At 42.3% G+C, this 15,692-nt stretch overlaps 1 long non-coding RNA gene across 1 annotated transcript in view; it reads left to right on the forward strand.

The window, feature by feature from the left end:
• Positions 1 to 8,863: 8,863 nt before the first annotated feature.
• The window catches only part of LOC146962566 (uncharacterized), a 162,679-nt gene continuing 155,850 nt past the window's right edge, over positions 8,864 to 15,692 (forward strand). Inside the window, exon 1 of the long non-coding RNA XR_015035098.1 lies at positions 8,864 to 8,960. This is a non-coding gene — a long non-coding RNA (uncharacterized LOC146962566). The remainder of the gene's footprint in view (positions 8,961 to 15,692) is intronic.

Raw genomic sequence — 15,692 nt, forward strand, 5'->3', positions numbered from 1 at the left:
CTCCCTCACTTCAGTACAATCGAAGCAACATGAAGTCCCACCACCAAGTTGGCCGAAAAGTAAGATGGTCGTCATTGCGATGAACTTGTCTTGGTCTTTGCCTTCTTCACATTTCTAAGAGCCACAGTTGTCACATCTTTTATGATAAAACAAGGCCTACAACCATTTTCTGCTCCACCATCTTCACCTTTTCATCCTTTCACCTGAACACAACTTCACCCCGGTCCTCTGTGCAGATTGTAACCCTGGTAGTACGATCCAGTCCTTCAAGCAGTAAGGTGCTCTCTTTTTTGGTCAGTAAATCCCACTGTCTGATTTATATTGGACCTCACCATCACCAGTCAACTGCCTCAGCTCTCAATCTTTCTGGACTGGTTATTGGAGAAGATGGTCTCATTCAGGATAGCATGAGGAAACAGCTTCACAAATATCATTTTGTATTTGAGTTTGACTCCTCAGAAGGAAGGTCATTGCTGACATGACAGAGCTCTACCTGTGTGAAGAACTGGACGAACTACTTTTTACGATCCAACTCTTCATTTGAGGAACATTTGCAAAGACCTGCTTTTTAGGTTATTGTTTCCACCTTTTATCCGCTCTCATTCGACCACACAGGAAATCAACAGCTGCAATAAATCTCTGATATTCAAGGAGATGATTCAAAACTCCACTTCATCGGCCTCAAACATGCCACAGCTCCAAGACCACGTCAGACATGCTCATCTTCATACGGTCTGAATGTCTGCAACAAGAACATGTCTAAACGCACCACATCCAATCTGCTGATTCTTCAATGGAGAAGACAGAAGAAAAACGCAGCTACATCTTTCACACTGTGAATTCAGTGATAGCATTAGTTGTTCCATCCTGTGCCACACCCCTGTCATAATTAAATAATTGCCCGCTGAAGGTCGAAGCTGCTGTTGCTGATGGCCACTAACAGTGTGTTGTACTTCACATCAACTTCTCATCCAACCAAAATCAGCCAATTTGGATTTAGACAATATAATTCTCTACATTTATTATCGACACACACAACACAATAAAATGCTCTTTATAACAGGTTCTGTCCTCGTAGTTAGCAGCCATTCCCCCGGTCATGTTCAAATATAAAAATTTTTGACCACTAAAGCTTTATTGAGAGTGAATTTTGCCATTATAATTTGATTAGAACTGTCTCTCAACTGATGGGCTTTTATTATAAAGGGCTTTTCCTATATAGTAAATGCCATCTGTTGTAATGAACAAGAAAACTAATTAATTATTGCCGTCCTATCAAGACAGTATTGCTGTATACCGCAATGAAAGATGTTTTAGAAAGGAGATTACTCCAGGAACTATAATGGAGTTCACATCATGGAGGCTATATTGCCTCACCTTCTTCAGAAAGATATAATAAGACTGTATTGATCATTTATCAAATCTTAAGAACCTTACGTTTGACTTCTAATGATAACTTAATCAATACGGAGATTAACACTGCACATGAGATCTTGTTTCAACCTCCAGCAATCATCATTACAAGAAATACTTTGAGGAATGTTTTAGATTTCTTAATAAACCCCATAGAAAAAAAACAATATTTTCGAAATGTATATATGAACCTAAGATCCAGCTGAACTTTTTAATGAGGAAAAAGGAAAAAAAAAACTGCAACAAAGGATTAAACACAAGCTAAACTACAAGAGTAAATCCAGCCAATGTGCAGGCCTACATCATGACATTTCATGCTCCAGTAAAGAACAAGTCCATAAAGACGGGAGTTTTTTTTTTAAAGGGCTTTTGTGGCATCTTTTCAGGAGGCATGCACAGCACATGACCACATCTGGATGATGGGGCCTATGCCTGCCTGTATATGGGTGTTACGTCAAGCCCAGGGCGGATAGGGACCAACAGCCTGGACCATCTGCACACGTAGGCATCTGCCACACTTACCTCACCACATGCGTCATATGTGGGGGGAAAAAAAGTGTCACATTCTCTGCTGCTCTTTCCCTAAATGTGCCCTACATTGTCCCATATATCCATCTTACTTTGTTACACACTGATGGAAGATGCCGTGTCATTTACATGTGGTGTATCTACGCTGTCTCCGGGGGGGTGGGGGTGGGGTGGAGTAGGGGAGGGGAGGGGGGGCTCCAATTATCTAATTTTCGCAGTGTCAGTCCTACAGGCCCCTACGTTGCAGGAGGTAGGTATAGGTCCACCTTTACAGGAAAGGACGAGCAGTGCAGTGTTCAGAGAGGTTTGCACGGCGCCTGCTCTGCTCGTCGGCCTCAACACGGTAGATGAAGGGAAGAGGCGCTCTCCGTGGTCCTGAAACACACGGAGCGCTGTCCGTGGTGCTGAAACCAGTTCTCGCTGCGTGGTGAACGCCCTGGCTGCAACTGGAGCCCAGGTTGTTGAAAGAAGGAGAAGTAGGGTACGATTACGGGCAAATGGAGGATGATATAGAAACACCAAACAAAATTGAAACAATTGAGAAAGAAAAAAATATTTAAAAGAATAAGAAAAAAGAAAAGAAAAACCCCCATCAGATAGATACACCATGTCACATGGGATGTGCAGGCTGTGGATGAATTGATCGTGCATGAATTGGCACTTGTTGCCATAATGCATTGCGAAAAAAAAGGCTGCCGAGTGGGCAATATGTGGTTGTGCTTGCGTCCGCGTGCGTGCATGCGCGCGAGCACGCACCCACTCCCCACCACCACCTCCTCCCCCAAGAAAGAAAGAAGGGTCTAATCTTCGCTATTCCGCACGCAGAAAAGAAGTAACGTTACTTTCTCCTAGCTTCCACGCGCACGACCCCCCCCCCCCCTACACACACACACACACACCGCCCGGCTGTGAAAAGTAGCCTCTTGGCAAAAATGATGATCAACCTGCTTCATTTCTATAGATAGCTCGATCTTAATGAAACTCAGCCGGAATCGTTCACATTTCACTACAGCGTTGTATCCAGAAAAGATAAAAGATAAAAGATAGAGGGGGGGAGAAATAAAAATAGAAATGAAATTTAAAAAAAAAAGATGGAAGATGCTGAGTGATTGGCATTGCAATTAGACGACACTGCTTGCAAGTGTTTTTGCCTTAATCCTCTCCTCTTTCTCGTGCTGTTCTTAATATTTCCCAGATAACGGCCAGTCGTCAGTATTGTCATTATTGATACTAAAATGTCACCCCCCCCCCCCCCCCCCCCACACACACACACACACACACACACACACACACACACACACACACACACACACACACACACACACACACTCTTGTCAGCGGTGAATATATAGCCTATCGATGGATGCAGAATTTGTATTGCATCGGTATAACAGAGCTGTAGACGGAGCACGTCCACCGCTGCGGTTAATGATAAAGAATTGCAATCTGCTGAGAGGAAGTCAACACTAAAGACACTTTTAGTTTTAACAGCCTTTAAAAAAAAAATCTCTCCCTTCTCTCCTCGCACATCAACATGTCTCTCCGGAGAAAACACTGGCCACTCATGCTTCACCGTCCAACTCGGGGATGAATTTCTCAATGGCTCTCTATACAACAACACTGTCTCTAACCACGAAAACACAACTGCGGGTTGTTGTTTTTCTCTTCTTCCCTTTCACTCACTTCAACAATAAGCAAAAGAGAAGAAAAAAAAAAGAGAGGAAATAATATAAATAGAATGGGCTCACCCAGTCATCACCGATCCGAGGAAGCGTGCATCATTTTTCTCTTCCCCCCCTTTTTCCCTCCAATAATCCCTGGGAATTTGAACGGCGCCCATTGATATGCAGCAGTAGGGTCCCCCCCACCACCACCACCATCACCACCGCCGCCGCCGCCGCCACCACCCCCCACCCCTCCACCTCCACCCTCTCACCCTCCCTCCATCCTCTCTCTCTCGCTCCCTCTCTCTTTCTCTCTCTCTTCCCAGACGTCAGTCGCATTGCCTCCCCTTCATTTCGCTCTATATTTATTTTATTTCTGTGTCCTTTTCTTAATCTTAATCCATTTTGTCCTCCTCCCTCCTCTCTGGAAAATGCTGCAAAACCTCTAATGGAAGCCACTCAATTCCTCCAGTCTGCTTCTTGCTGGTGACCTGCATTGACGTCATTGCGTCATTAGGTTTCCCCTGGAAACACGGGAGGGCCAAAAATAGAAACACATTAATTCAAACCCCGGGCTGGGGGGAGGGGGTTGGGGTAGGGGGTAGTTGGGGGCTGTTTTTGGCGACTATTTCTTTCTATCAATCCATAATCTTCTGACCCCCCCAACACCTCCCGCACCCCTCCATCCTTTCCACACACCAGACACACACACACATAACAAAAAAAAAGAGAGAGAGAGAGAAAGCCTCATACATGGCATCAATTATATTTTTTGGTATTGTCCCTTGCTGTTTTAGATCACACTGTGTCTTTTATATGTTTCTGTGTAGTTTAAATATATTTATTTATTGAACAAAAATACATTTTTAGACTTCAAAAAAAAAATAATCATGATCTTATTTTAACCCATAATACAGTATAGAGTAGCCTGGGAAGCTACAGTAAGAAGATGGGTAAAACCAAGCCATAAGACCACGTTGGTCTTATGGTCTTATGGTGTGGTTAAGCTTTTTCTACTCTTTATAAAGCATGTTGTTATTAAAATCTTGTTGAGTTTTACAGTGAAATTGATAAATATACTATATTGTTTTTATTTTCTTCCAAATTGCCATGTCATTGACACTGACTTGTGGTCGTAGGTGTTATCATAGAGTACACTTTGTAGCAGCTTTTAAACTATAATAATTAATAACGTTTGGTATTACAGGAGCCTCTCATAGTGCATATTCTTCACAGCAACACAAAGTATTTTTTTGATTAGCACCTAAACGTTAGGGTAATTTCTTGCTGGAAACCTGCAAAGGGGTCCCAGGGTTTCCATGGAGCTTTTTTGCAATGTTTAATACCTGATGTCCAGGATTCATGAGTGATCTGATCATTCAACTGTAATCATGAAAGTATTCAAAGTAGAACTGAACAGAGGAACCATTAGGATTAGGAAATAGAGATGAATTTACCCTAACCCTTATTACACAATTGATAATTTGCTCCAAAATTGCATATTACAGAACAAAATTTCAAAGAAGTTAACACAAACCAGTTGATATAAAGTTGAGACTGGAGTCTGGAGTTGCCCAGCTGGTAATCAAGCTGTTAGGGGCAATTACTCTTTGTGCTGTAGTGATCTGTCAGTGCACAACAGATGTATATAATATAACCTTTATTGTAGTTGGTTTTGATTATAATTAGGATGTTGTTTTAATGGCTGGGACACTGGGTGCTGGTTAAATCAGAACCAAACGTGAAGTTATTTCTAACTTAGGTCCTGGTGGCAAAGCTAATTAGCAATGTCACAGTTAAACAAACATATGGCCCCAAGCTCAATGGTTATGCACTGTATGTTAATAAATGTTACTTAAATAGAAATGTATAAGTATAAGTTGTGTGCATTAACTAGATCTATTATTATTACAAAAACAACGAGCATGTTATATTGGAAAGTACATTTGGCCAATTATTGGAAACAATAGTCTTTATGCAGAGCTCCTTTACTTCCTGTCTTACATTATTGGACAAACTGATTAATCCAGGTGTGTCTGACCATTGTTGTGACTACTGAGGTCAGAGTCAGACACACCTGGATTAATCAGTTTGTCCAATAATGTAAGACAGGAAGTAAAGGAGCTTGTTTAAGTTCAGGAAGTAGTGGAGCTGTGCATAAAGCCTATTGCTTGTGGATAAATTACAATGTAATTAAAATTAAGTGACCATGTATTCTGTGAAATATTTCCCAGTGAATAAATAATCACCCACTTTTCAATATAAACCAAACAAAACACAAAGTGTATCTTCATTATAAGTAATATTATAGTTTAAATGGGATAATAGGAAAGATTGGGGACAGTAGAATAGACCTGATCAAAGACAATGTGAAACTGCTCCTCAAAACACATCATGCTTGCACATTCTTCATTGTGTAAAATACCTAACGCTTTGGTTACTTGTTGGTTAAAGTTATAATGAAAATGTCCTTTTACCTTTGAGGGTAAAATGATGAATGATCTAAATGTTCTGATAAGCGAGACTCACTATAGATTGAAGTAGTTTATATTCCCCAAATAAATCAATGTTAGGGTTTGAGATTATTTTTTGGTTTAAAATCATGTACACAACTCTGATATTGATGCTAATGCTGTACAGTATGTGTCAAGTCTGTTCAAAAACTGGATAATCTATTACCTTTGTCTTCTCATGGTCAAGTTATGATTGCTCTTTAAAGTATCCTGATATAGTTTACATCAGCACTTTCTGACTTGCAGAATGACTTACTAGCATTTTCCACGTGAGGATTTGGAGGGAGGGGGTGTGATAGGTGAGTAAGGAACAGTTCTGCAGTTGGTTTTTCATTCATTGTTCTTTCATTCATCCAGTCATTCATGTAGTTCTCTTCTTAATCTATTCACATATCCAGGACAGCCACCTTTCCAGTGACGCAAAGTCCTCCTCCCATTTAATCGCTTTAGCTTCATCTATCTGCTCTGATGTTCGAGATCAAGTGACATGCGGCGCCGCGTGCAAACCCCCCTCCCCACCCACCCACCGTGCACTCCCGCTTACACACAGGAAACGCGCTCCCGTGCACACGCTCCAGCCTCGTGACACCCCGGCTGGAGGCACGCGCACTGGCACACGAGTGGTGATGCTGCATTCACGCAGTGGCCTTAAAGAAAGGAAGAGAAAAAAAAAAGTAGTAGAAGAGGAAAACGAAAGGAAACACGGGGCTGTATCAGCATCGCGAGATGATAGCGGAGCATTATGGCAAACTGCCAATCTGAGCCAAGGTGATTTCCCTAAACAAGCAAATCTAACGCCTACAAACGGTGATCTGTACGTGTGTGTGCGTGTGTGTGTGACTGTTCATTGTTCAAATTTAGATTTTTCCTTGTCTGGAGAATTACTCAAGGTTTCTATTGTGGCTCAAATTCACAGCACAGCAGTTACTGCCAAACTAAAGAGAGCGAGCAACTTAAAAAAAAAAAAAAAAAAAGGAGTTAAAGCGACAAACATAGTTATACTACAGGATATGAGGCTATTTTGTCATCACCTATGATGTCAAATTCTGATTATAAAAATAAATAACGATCCATTTTTGTGGGTTTAGAATAAACTTTTCTTGCCTCCCCAAGGATCACAGTATCCTCCACCAGAAATATCCAAGAACAGTTGATCTATAGGGATAATAGTAAAATAAAGTCTTAATTCAGACTTCCTGAACATTTTCAGAAACTTTTTGCTACTGGAGCTTGTGTAACACTAGTGCTTTAACACAGGCTTTTCTCTTGACTTCTTCAGCGTCTTTTCATCTCGCTGTCATCAAATGTGCTGCTGTGGCATTCAAATCCCTGCAAAGCCCTCTTATACCAACATGACCTCATCACTATCTGCACCTGATCATGTGGGAGTTTACATGAACTACAGCTCCCCCCAGCCCTGCCAGAAGCCATTACAACTTTTTTTTTTCAGAGTGGTTGTCAATATCCGGACAAGTGAAAGGAAAGTGTCCTGGTGCGTGGTCCTTCCTTTCTATAATGTGGTTTTCATTAATTTAGCCCTCAGGGCGAGGAACCAGCGTGACTGAAACAGGTGATAGGTCTAATCGGGCTCAATAGAGACTAATGCAGTAATGTCCTTTCACATAAGAAGCCACTTTTTAATGCAGTAAGGGTGTGTGGGTGTGGACAGACAGACACCCAGGTTCTGGTAACTTCCAATTCTATAATAATAATAAAAGCTGTGATGTGATGATGTAACGTCTCGAGGCTCTGAACATTTTGGCTGATAAATCACAGATGACATCCAGATCAAACTAAATTCAGATCAATGTTCCTCAGATCTGGACCAGTTTGCCTTTGGATCCGTTTGTCACAGACGGTATGGTTCACCTTGAGCTTCAGGAGCGAATGACAGGAACTTTCTCACACGTATCACAGCCAAGAAAGAGATGCTCCATTTTTACTCTTTCACAAGTAAAACTTCTTATCAAATAGGATGATGATGATGAGGATGTGTCCATCTTGTCTGGTTTTCACAAGGTCTTGATTTAATTTCAAGAAATGATCATATAGCGTCATTTACCATACCCATAACAACTCTATATTGTTACTAATAGACAACTTAATTAATAATACAGACTTCATATTATTTGGAGACCTGAAGTCAAGATACTCTATGAGTAAATGAGAAACTGGGCCAGTTGTGTGCAGAAACATTAAAAATGTAGTGTGTAGGCCTACATCATTAAAGGGACAACGAGGAGTTTTGGAAAAGCGAAGCGTTTTCACACTACATTAATATGCAAATCCAAATCACCTATTAACTTGAGTAAGACCTAAGAGAGTAACATCATATACCTAATATCATTATTATGACAAAGTTAATATCAGAATAAGATGAATGGTTGATGCCTGACAAAGTTTCTTGATGCTCATGAGACATTAGCTTTAGCAACATATGCTACTTAATACGGTATATGGTATAGCATAATGTTGCTAACACTAACATGGTTAGTTCACATTACTGCCGAATTATTTCTTGACTTGTTAGCTAACCTTGCATTGGCTTAAAAGGTGCAAACTGTATGATGCAGATGTTGTAATGGAAATTAAGTGTCTGAATAAACAAATATATAATACTGGTACAAGTTTCTAAAAGTGTAACATTGTTAGCAGGACGAATGTTACGCAAATAAAATGACACTTTTCTACTTGATTTATTTCAGGTGATCATATGCGTCACATTTGGCCTGTACAAAACAAGTGCCTGGATGGATTTTGACTGTTGACAACAGTACGCGACTTGGTTAACCCTCCAGAGGTCTGTGACAGTCCATTCAGGATGTGCCCTGCCAGATTTCAGGTGAGTAGCTATATGATGTTTGTTTGCACTGTTGGATTCACAGCAGCAGCAATGTAAATATCAGGGAACAGGAAATTTGGTGGAACGTGGCAGCTTGCTGTCTGTATCACGCTGTATGACTCCTTTCATGGTTTTTTTTCGCCTGCTGTGTTACATGACTCCATTGTCATGTTCATCATGTAAATCATGCTTCCACGATGAAGTGTCTTCTTTTTCTCTCTGCTTTAGCTTTCTTCTGCTGCTGCCTCCATGCTTTGTTTGATCTCACAAACTGAATCCTGGCTGATAGTAGAGTTTGAGCACTGTGCTGGTGACAGTGATGATGATGGTAATGATGGTGATGGGCTGTCAAGAAGATGACTCGATGATATACTCTCAGTCTGTGTCTTCTTCCTTTGACTTGTCTTTGTTTTGGAGTCATTGGTGTCAGGAATGGCCTAAAAGCTACAAGGGCAAGATATGATGTTGTTTTTTTCTTTGTTTTGTGTGTTTTCTCTGAAATTCTATATAGTGAGGTCTTGATTTTGCTGTTTTATTGTGGCTCTCTATGATGCTTTTAATTAATCTCTACATTTATAAATGCAATACAAAATCTTAACAAATCCATATGAGCAGATGATGCAGGGACACTATCTTATGTTATTGTGATATTGATACCATCTGTACACTTTACAGTTCAGAGCCTAAATGCTCACGCTTCTTCGTCTATGGCCACATTAGTACCACTCGATGAAAACACCAGTTAGCTGAATGCAATTTTTTCCTCACCTCACCCCATTACCTCAGTCAATATCTAATCCCTCTCTTCCTCCTTGTGATGTTTCTATTGATTCCGTACACACGATCTACCATGCTCCTTAGCATGTGTATTAATGATCTTTCACTTTCCCTCTCTTTCTTTCGCTAACATGCACATGCACACGAGCAACTGGTGCTGTTAGGTGGAAGACACTTTGACAGAGATGCATGTGTGTGTGAGTGTAAGTGTGTGGGAGTGTTGGCAGTTGAGGGGATTGAAATATCACGCAGAGACTGATGGGAACTGAGAGATGAATACCAAGTAGTTCAAAACCGCATGTATTTTTGAACACGAACATGAACCTGTGCCACGTGGTCAGAATGGAAAAAAACTTTGTGTTGCCTTAAGCGGACTACAAAACCGTAGCTCCCTCACTTCACCACAGGCACTGACCTCTAGGACAGGCAAGCATCATAGTGGTTGCATTGCACCGTACAGCAACACTACTGCACTAACTGCTGATGCCATCTGCTGGCGAAAAACACAAACTGCAGTCATGGTGTTCACTCAGATCCTCAGATCAAGCACCTTTTTTTTTCTCCAAGCGTTTTCAAGCATTTCTAATGCTGTTGTTCTTCATGAATAATCAGTTTTCTTGCAACATTTTCTATGCTCCCGCTTCATAGAGTGCAGTGATACTGGGACAAGATGAAACAAACAGATGCATCTCGCAGGTCTGGTTTGTCTCTGCACGCTTCAAAGTTGTACAAAATTATCACTGCTGGTGGCAAATAAATCAGTGATGACTGTGAATCCACTATTCAAAGTCTCACATCAAGCATTTGAAATATCTGGCAAATGAATCACAATTTGCTCCAAGAGTATTATGAAATGATGTCTACTCCCGCTGTAATTCAAGATCGAAATCCCAGTTGCTGCATTTATGAATGAATGAGCTTTACCACCCCTTGGTATTTTTTGCCTCTTTGGAATTTAAATGTATGCAAAGATCAAAGCTACCCTTCAGGAGGCAGAGGTGGTGCAATAAGCAGAAACCCCCAGACTATTCACACAGCAGTCCCTCTTCTACTGTAACTGAGTCAAAGCCTCCATCGCACAGTCAGAGGTGCTACTGCAAACTGTCACCAGGGGGCAGGAGTGCTCAGGAGTGTTTCCTTCTCCCTCCCCCTCTCCCTCATGACTTTTCCCTCTGTAGCTGTTTGTCGGTCTGCTCATAGTAAATGTGGATAAGCACATGCCTGCTCATACACAAACGCACATATACACTAGTAGTAGTACATACAAATTTAAATATTGGATTTCCGCGGGCGAAAATCAAGATGTTTACACAGAGTTGTGCATATTCAAATAAACGCCTGTACAGACGTCACATCCAGTTGCTCCCGAGCCTGGGATGACATTGCAGATTCTCTCTGATCACAGCATCACGCTTATTATGCTTTGATGTGGCCCCGTAGTGACTTCACAAGGTCACGACCTCCTCCCCGTTTTCTCCACCACTCATGGCTCCGTCGCTGCACGGCCTGATCAAGGTTCAGCCACATCACACATCCCCATCACAACTTCCTATTTATACCAGATTGTTAATGGCTACTCTTATTAATTTCACAGGGAGGCAATCAAACAAAGCCTTACTCTGGGGGGTGTGGGGCGGGATGCAGCAGATGTCTGGTGTAACCTTCGAAATACTTTCAAATGGGCCCTTACCAGTCAGGCCACAACCTTGGGTGCTGGGAGGATGATATCAAGGGGAGAGAGGGAGGGAGAGGGAGGGGAAGAGAAGAGAAGTAAGTTGTATGCAAGGAAAGCTGGAAAAGACAAACGAGTATGTAAGATGTAGGGGGGGAGTAAAATCGAATGAGGGGAGGGTAGGCTGATATCAAAGAGGCCTTTGTTCAAGCCACCCTCAGTAGCTGTATGAGGATCAGAGCCAGAGAGCAGTGGACCTTGAGGACCTTGAGAGGGGGAATTGAATGCTTACGGTGCAGAACTCTATCTTCAAGGCTCTCTGCCCTCAACTTTTTCATTTTTATCATTAATTATTTTTCGCTAATTGCCAGGATTAGAAAAAGAGGGAGAGAGAAAGGGCGCTCTGGGTCTCTGGAGTCTTAGACCAAAGTGTATGTGTGTGTGTGTGTGTGTGTGTGCGCGCACATATACACTTCTTCCTTGTATATAAAGAGAAGAACAAGGGGAAGAAGCACAAATTGAACATTCTTGGTCAGCAAGGTTGTTAGCGCTCTGTAGTTGATTGTGCTTGTTGAACCATAGAACTATTTCCATTAAATTAAGACGATGGTCATAGCCCAGCAATGTCCTTGTACAACGGTTAACACTGGAGGTGAATGACTGTGATTTTTATGCTTCCATGGCAGCGACAGCCGTGGCTGGAGGCATTATGTTTTTTTTGCTTGTCTGTCCTTCCATCCATCCATCCGTTCGTCCGTCCTATTCTCATGAATGCAATATCCCAGGAACGCCTGAAGGGACTTTCTTTTTAAAGGGATAGTTCAACATTTTGGCAAATTGGCCCATTGCCATAATTCCTATAGTTTTAGCAGTAATAATAATAATAATAAATTTTATTTATAAGCGCTTTTCCAAAAGCTCAAAGACACTTTACATACAATACATGCAGTTAAGAACACAAGACATTCAATTAAAAGCAGCAAAGACAGTATAAAACATAGAAAACAATAGGTTCATTAGGTTCATTACCTTTAATTGTCGGTGCAAGCAATTTTTAGAATGGCGGAGCAGAGCCGCGAGCTGCTCAGAGCTATCTCATAGCGTGGTGAATGTGCAGGTCACAACTTGTCCACCGGAGCGTTTTGGAGTTGTTGAGTTGTGTATTTCATGAGTTTGATGAGGGAAACCAAGAAATTCCATTAACCTCCGTAGCGTAGCTCTGAGCAGCTCGCGGCTCTGCTCTGCCGTTCTAAAAATAGCTTGCACTGACAATTAAAGGTAACGAGCCCACTCCTAAAACTATAGGGATTATGGCAATGGGCCAATTTGCCAAAATGTTGAACTATCCCTTTAAATTGGAATAAACATTAACTTAGACTCAAGGTTGAGCTGATCTGATTTTGGTCCTTGAAGGTCAAAGTTCGAGGTTACTGTGACCTCACATCCTTCCCATTCCGATGATGCCTTAAGTTTCTCAAATTTTGATGCTCAAACCTTTATTTAGACCCAAGAATGAATTTGGTGGTCAAAAGTTCACTATGACATCATACGGCTCTGCAAAAACACTCCAGGCCGTTATTCATCACTGTAACTCAGGAGCAGAACGGGAGGTTGTGACTATATTTCCTGCTACTTGACTGGTTGGTGGAGGCAAACAGTCACAGGGCAGTAATTCTGGGGTTTTTCCTGGCCGGTTCTGTGAGACTGCTCTTACTTACTGGAAAGGGACCGGAAAGGGTCTTGTCTTGTGTTTGATTAAAAAAGTGATTTGTCTAGTAGCTCCGTCTGTGCATGCATCCGTCCATGCAATGGCTCCTTCCCTTTTGCTTCCTGGAGAGACGGATAGAGTATTTATCTGAATCATCTTCAGCCTAATACCCTCTTGATGTTCATGGACAGGAAGGACATATTCTGATGGGTTTTGATGGACTTGTATCTCCTCCTGTCAGAAATGGCACATGGCGCAGATCAAACACTCTTTTGCCAAAGCATCAGCGCTTCATCCAGAAAACAAATCTTCCCCGGCTCACTATGAAAGAACGTGTCAAGCGACGGTTTCTGAACATCTGTCCATACAACGCATAAAATGAGATCGCTGACTCACGTCTTGAACACTGTGATTATTAATTCTATGAGTCACACACTGAAGATGAAGGCAGTCGACAACATCGTGTTTCGACAGATTCTAGTTATGGAAACCCAGTGTGAAATCAGAGATTGCACTTGTGCATCTTTGATAATCTGCAGCACATTCACTGATAATCCCAGATCTATCACTCGGTCCTTGGTAGGAGCCAAACCCTGAGAGGCTGGACCAGACTGGGCAATCTGCCCTGCAGCTCCACTTGCCAGCGACAGTGGTCACCAGTATTGAGGAAGTTTCCCGGGCTGTGCTGCAAATCGTTTTCTCCATACCACAGTGCTGTCAGTGGAATATCCGTCTTGCCAACTGCAAAGTGATGAGAAGTCAGGAAAAGTTTACATCATGGCCGCAGCCAGATGCGTATCTGTGCCACCCCTCAATTGCATTTCGTCTTCAAATAACGGATGGTAGGTTTTTGATGCTCAGATCAAGCTGTCCAAGAAATAGTCCAGCACATATGCTCGCTGAATATAGTATCTTGCTGCCCTGTTAAACCAACTTAACAACAGCTGTCTATTTGGGTTTCCAAAGCTGACAAGAGAGGGCAACCCCACACATCCCATGTTCACTACAGTAAGTGTAAGGGCCCTAAAGCCCCAAGATGAATGGGATGAATGGGCTCACCCTGGATGAGTTGCCCCACTACATTCTGTATATGTGTTTAACCCTGTGTGAAATCAAACCCCCTTTTCCATTAATGTCTAGCTCGTCCCGGCACCATCCTTCCCCATCTATCATATTTGCGACCAAATCACCCTGAACATGATCTGCCTTCCAATGACCTAGGCTGTATGTCTCATCGGTTTATAATAAAAGCTCTTGTTGACAGCGCAGCACATCCATCTGGCTCCAGACCAGGTCCTGTGGCTTCTGTTACTTAAAAGAAAATCACCTTGTTGTGATGGATGAACCTACCTTGGGGCTTCTTGTCATGTTTTACAGTTCACCTGATGCCTTCCTCGTCGCGCGATCGAGTTCAGCGCGGCCGTTTACTGTAAAAGTGCAGCACGGCAGCAGAAATGCTAATGTGCTTTGATTGGCACTAATGCCACAGTTTCCAACATGAATGCCACCATTGCTAATTGGCTAGATTAGCCACGGACATTGACATATAATAGTTTAAAACATGCTTTAAGACAGACTGTGGGCACTTGCACTGAGGTAAACCTGTGGAAAATGATATTCCCTTATTGGCTTGTGGAGCAAAATACTGTATGTACCAGCCACAAAGTGGGATAAGTTGTTCTCCCAACATTAATTTCTGACATTTTTAGGTCAGAAGCTATGTGAACAGTTTGTTTACTACCACTTTTGGCAGGGCACTGAAGCACAGCTGTAACATTAACCCCATCCTGTGCTCAGAGGAGTTTTGACTTCTGCTTAGCATGTTAAACCCACATCTCTTTCCTCTTGTCCCCTCTCTCTCCACCTCCATTTTTTTGTTTTTTGCCAGCTCCTCCAACAGTGTGCTGACATTTTGGCATCAGTGATCGTGTCAGAGTGTGAAAGACTCAACCCAGCATACTGCAACCCCCCCCCCACCTTCTCTTCCTTAGTGCCCCAGGATAGCAGACTGCCTGATTGGTTTGTGTTGTTTTTTGGTATTCTGCGCAGCAAATGATGATGTTTCTCAGTCGGCGCTGCAGCCCTGCTGTGTATCATTGAGGATGAAGGCACCTCGTAGCCTTTCAGCCTTTCTAAATCCGCCCAAGATGATTTTATAACGCAGTGTCAAAGTTCAAAACATACAATATTCTCACTCAATCCCTCCATAACACTACTGTCCTCTTCAATCGCATCACTTTGCGGCAATTCATGCTGTCACCCAGCCTTGTCCCTTACCTAAATTCATGTGCCAGCCCGTGGACCGAGACCCCGAGGGCCGTACTATGCAGAACACAGGCTTACAGCATGACGCCTTCATTATGTGGCGCCTATGGAGCTGAAACTCAGAGCACACAGACGGTCATGGGACCACCGCAGTGCATGAAAGAGACACATTTGTGTAATCTCACAGTGCAGCAGATGAAAGCGCGTGCTCGTAATAACGTGTGCACATTTTCACGTTAGATTAACAGCGGGTATTGTGTTTTGTGTCAGGTATGATAAAAATTAATGTGTTTTTTTGTGTGTTTGAGTG

Source organism: Trachurus japonicus, chromosome 23 (genome assembly GCF_045865225.1).
Source record: "Trachurus japonicus isolate A0001 chromosome 23, Traja_1.0".
Classification (NCBI taxonomy): Eukaryota; Metazoa; Chordata; class Actinopteri; order Carangiformes; family Carangidae; genus Trachurus; species Trachurus japonicus.